The sequence below is a fragment of the Oreochromis niloticus genome, unplaced genomic scaffold (assembly GCF_001858045.2).
Source record: "Oreochromis niloticus isolate F11D_XX unplaced genomic scaffold, O_niloticus_UMD_NMBU tig00000601_pilon, whole genome shotgun sequence".
NCBI classification, from domain to species: Eukaryota; Metazoa; Chordata; class Actinopteri; order Cichliformes; family Cichlidae; genus Oreochromis; species Oreochromis niloticus.
The window spans coordinates 19,255-24,448 of NW_020327194.1; the positions used below are offsets into that span (position 1 = coordinate 19,255).

General features: G+C 35.8%; 1 long non-coding RNA gene across 1 annotated transcript; it reads right to left on the reverse strand.

Moving 5' to 3' along the window:
- Positions 1-2,040: 2,040 nt before the first annotated feature.
- Positions 2,041-3,189, reverse strand: LOC109198085 (uncharacterized). Its single transcript, XR_003217362.1, has 4 exons — positions 2,759-3,189; positions 2,476-2,589; positions 2,256-2,359; positions 2,041-2,151 (listed from the first exon to the last, which is right to left on the reverse strand). It is a non-coding gene; the product is annotated as an uncharacterized LOC109198085 (long non-coding RNA).
- Between the last annotated feature and the right edge of the window lie 2,005 nt (positions 3,190-5,194).

Genomic DNA, 5,194 nt, shown 5'->3' on the forward strand with positions numbered 1-5,194 from the left:
AAAATGAGTAAGTTGAATGAGGATTTGAAGGGTCTCCCCATTGAAATACATGGGAAATTTTTGTTGAAAAAAGTTGAATAATTTTAAAAATATAAATGTTATAAATGAGAAAAGTAGAAGCAGTCATGTCCAAAAGAAGAGGAATCTAACGGTGTTTGAATGGTTTTTCTAAGTTGAACGGTTTTGAAGGAGATAGATGCCAAAAAACGTACGGAATATATAATAATAACTAGAAAGTGCATTTTCTGAAGAAACTGCAGTGTGAATGCTTGAATCTGAATGTATGCGCTGAAATGAATTAATTGCTGAATTTAAGTTAAAAATTTTGAATGAGATGAAAAAAACTGAATTTTTAACCTGAAAACAAAAGTGCTAAAAGCTGACGTTCACAGAGAAGAAGTTGAAAAATAGGTGAACATGTTTAAAATGTAAATTAGAAAAAGATGAGTAATGACAAAAGAAAATTTAGTCAGAAAACCTCTGAATGAATATCAAAAGTTCATATTCTTCTAATCACTTAAAGACTGGAATTATGTATTATAAATCTCTAATTCGTAAAAAAATAAAATAAAAAGTAAATGTAAAAACAAATGTGTTGAATTGAACTGAAAAGATGAACAAACATTCTGGAGAAAATACAAGCTTTAATATACAGCATAATGTTTTTCAGACATATACACATGTGTATGACATGTTTAATGATATTACATACATCAATTTGTTTTGTATGTCATAGAAAATAACATAAAAATCTTAAGTCATATTTTACAGCTTCTTTCTAAAAAGGACTTAAATTAATTCAACAAATTTTTTTTTGCAAAATAGAATAAAAATCATTTTAAAAAGAGACGTTTGCAATGTTTTAAGGTGTTAATAATCTGATCCTGTCATGTGTCTGTTCAACTTTAGTTTCTGGAAAAGACTCCATTCTTAAAGAACAAATTACAAAATAATAAACAAATAAAATTCAAATTAAAGTAGCTTTTTTTTGTTAAACACTTCACAGGCGAGTAAATAAAAATAACTAAATTAAATAACTAAATAAAAATAATAAGCAACATATGAAATACATGAAAATTCAACTTTTAAAACCACAATCCTGAACCTTTAAATTGTGTTGGTTTCTTAGAACATGGCTGAACAGCTGTTTCTATCGGTCTACTTAATCCACTGATCTGTCTACACATCTTTTTATTACTCATTCTTTTTTATGTTTTAATGTAAACAGTGTCCACACAGTGGTAAAAGAGAACTGTATAGAGATTTTTGAGTAAACTCAAATGAAAGCCTAAGGTGGTGACACAGTTTAACACATGTAAATAATTAAATAAACACATTAGTCCTTTTTGTGAACATGGATAAATAAGCATCATTAGTTTACAGCATTGTTCAGCCATGCCACTAAATGCTTTTTAACACAGTGTTTTAACCTGGGCTCAGACACTAAGTCCAAAATTTAGTTAATCCCTGACTATGAGTTGTGTTTATGACTAATTATTATACACAAGGCTTTATCTATCTGAACTCTAAGGACACAAATATGAAAAAACCTATACTTACCAGCTGATACCCCACACTACACACTAGGTGTGCCATGTGACCTGAAACTTTGGTACAAACTCATCATAATCATTCTGTTAACACTGTTTTTTAACACTGTTTGTGTTGCTTTTCAGCAGTTTAAAATGTTTTAGATTGGATTACATGGAATGAATTTGAGTTCTCTTGGGGTTTTTTGTGTGTGTTTCGTTCTTAGCAGATTTTTTTTACATAATGTAGAATTTCAGTTACCACATTTCTGGTCATATGACATCCCAAGTGTCCACTTAAAACAATCGCCACAGTTAATTCAACATTAAAACAAAATAAAAATATGTTAAATAAATAAATTAAGGTTTGCTCTGTGATGAAATATTAAATAAGCATACATTGTACAGAGCATTAACAATGAAAAGAATCCTTCAGCCTGTTGATCAGAGAGACGCAGTCATTATGTCCATTTAAAACCTGTAATCAAAGAGCACAACGTTTCTGTGAAACTAAAGTCCCATATGATCCTCATCATGTCCAGTGACTTCAGAGTGGATCCTCCCTGTCATCCGGCCAGTGTTTGATGTGTGGCAAGCAGCACAGAAGCAGGATAGCTGAGGACTTTAAAAGAAGAGCAGAAAACAGGAACATATGTAGTTGTAAATGTAAATATCAGTGATACTTGTCTTGTCAAAAGGAATAAAATAATGAAAATGTTAACTTACACACTCATTTAGGGAGGATCTTGACACTGCACAGAGGAGGCACAGTCAGTCTGACAATGATGGTGATCTCCAGGGATGTTTTCCTGCAGCAACATTCCTGCCGACTGGCCATATGATCCAGAGTAGTTGGTTTGTAAGGAACAGAAAGGTGTATATGTTAGGTAGTGTGCACTTAGAGCTGGTCCTAAGAAACAAACACATCCTGTAATAAACTGAATACCTTTAGTAGTGCTGCTGCAAATATAAAGCCCTTCTATCATGTGTGGTTTCAAAGGTGTTTTGGAGGCTCAGTCACAGAAGCTGTGCAGTCTGTTCAGTCCTGAGTGTCTCAGCTCTGAAGGGGATGGATCACAGAGGGAAACACCTGAGTACAGACGTTAATATACACTCAAAATAACACTCCTAAGGTCAAGTGAAAACACAATTTAAATGCTTTACAAATAATTAATACATGTTTTCATGAAATAATGTCATTAACCCTTTTTGTTGTGAGTAAATCTCACCGACTGCTTGTGGGACAAGCTAGAAGGAAGACTTATCACAGAATCTCTCCTGTGCTCCAGATGTGAAGTCTCACGCTCGGATTGTACGGCGATGAAGATGGTGATGATGAAGCCTCTCTGATCTGTGGCATTACAGTTTCTGGCTGCTATGTGCTTCACACTGTTGGATTTTACATGTGAAGCTTGGAGAAGACACAGGAGGACTGTGTCTCTCTTAACAAAAAAAAAAAAAAGAAAAAAAAAAAGAAACCTAACAACCTCCCACTGCACCCCCCCATTCAACTCCCACCTACCCACTCCACTCAACTCCCCAGCCTCACACCATCCAATGTCTATACAAATGTAGGGTATCAGCTGGTAACAAAAAGCAAGTGTAACATATGTAGTACATATGTGACACTGCTGAAACATTTCTGGCCAGAAATGTGCAGTTATCACTGGCTGAAACATGATAAAAGCTCATAAAAATGTATGTTTCATCGAAAGATTTGTCCAAAAATATAATCATATACTTTTGAAAAAGTTTAAAGATTATAACAAAGCAAAATCAATAACATTTTTGTAAATAGTATTTCAAAATAGAGGCACAGATAAACTGGCTTAACTGTCATTATTGCTGTAATTAGGTTTTCTTTTTCTTTTTTTTCTTTTTTAAAAAAAGCAACCGTTAGTCTGTGTTGTTCTCTCAGAAACAATGAAGAAGCTGTTGAACATTTATGTGTTGTGTAGGCAATCCTCTGGTCCACCCTCCCTCCCTCCCAGCCACAGTGAGACTGGGGCAGCCTGGCAGGATTTTGAAGCCTGGCTGCAGAGAGGATATGCCTACACTGTTCGTTTTAAACTAGTATATTTGATTTTTCTGACATCATAGATTACTGATTTTTAGATTTTCTGTGATAAATAAAATTGTCATCTTTTACTGATATCATTACTTAATTCATTTAATTGTATTTATGTAAAAATTCAAACATTATACTGCAATGCAGGGCGTTTTTTCTTAAGTCAACTTTTAAATATCACTCTACTTTCTTAAGTCATTCAGAAATATAAACATTACTTACTGTAGTCAAAGATCTAGATCATGAATCATCACAGGACAATACACAGTATACAGGGTCATGGTAACTATGGTAGGTCTTCATGACTCCAGAATGGAGACATCGCTCTGGCTGAGAAATGAAATTAGGTCAAGCAGTGTGTTCTTCTCTGTGGTAGGGCAGTGATGACCTGTGCGTATCCCCTAGACTCAAACAGCTTCAGGATTGGTTTGTTTGCACTGATAAAACATTCTCATTAAAATCACCACACACTATGATGGGATGACAGTCCATGATCTCTAATGAGTCTAATAGGCTTACCAGGTTTTCAGGAATGGCCTCAGAGTGTAGTCTGGAGGTCTATACACAACTGCAATCAGAGCACTGACTGGTGCTTCAACCTTAAAGCCAGAAATCAAGGTCAGTTACATTATGGATGTACTGTTTTTCATGCACTTGAATGTTACTTTTCACATAAACAGCACTCCACCACCACTTCTGTTGCCATCTGGGGAAAGTTTGTGTAGGACAGGTGTCTGTTGCGTTTAAACAAATTATAATTTCCAAGTGGAGACTCTCTGCGACAAAGGAGCCCCGCAGGTGTGTTTCTGTTAGGCACAAACATCTGCTAGACACAATTCATGGTGACTCTTGATGTCATTAATGTGAGCTGGCAGTCCCTCTGTATTATGATGAACAATGGTGAAAACGTCTGACCTGCTCAGTGTTTGCCTCACGTGTAGAAGAGCATCATGTCATCAAGGTTGGCTTGTCTCATGTTCTCAAGCGCTGCAGTGATTTCTGGGTTAGTGAATATTTTTTCTCCTCCATATCAAGAAGATACAGTCCACTGAGAGACGTCACTCTACTGACAGCTACGTAGGCCATGCCGGGCTCAAAAATGCTCTTAAGAGAGACAACAGCTGATGTGGTTGTCATACCCTGTACCTTATGTATTGTACATGCAAAGGCCAGCTTCACTGGAACTGTCTTCGTACCACTCCTTTCTGCTTTAGATTCTCCTCTGCTCTCTCAATGTACACCATGTCGTCTGCTGTGTGCGGTTATTCTTCCAGATGTCTCATTATCCATTTAAGTCCAAGCTGATGATATCGTGGTCATTTTCAGAGTAAATTACTCGAAGTAATTTTCCAAAGCTCCATTAACCAAACCATTTTGTATTCAATGTTTCTGGTGAGCATGACACGAGCTCCTTCTGCAACTTTCAGTGTGTCTGGTAACTCATTTTTACCTCCTTTGAATGGTCTGTCTTGTAGTGCCATTCTGCCAGTTCTAGGATCTTTTCTATAATCATCTGCATGGATGTCAATGATATGAGTATGGAGCAGAGCCAGTGTTGCAGAGTTGTGTGCATCCACTTCTTTATTAGTTGCAAAAT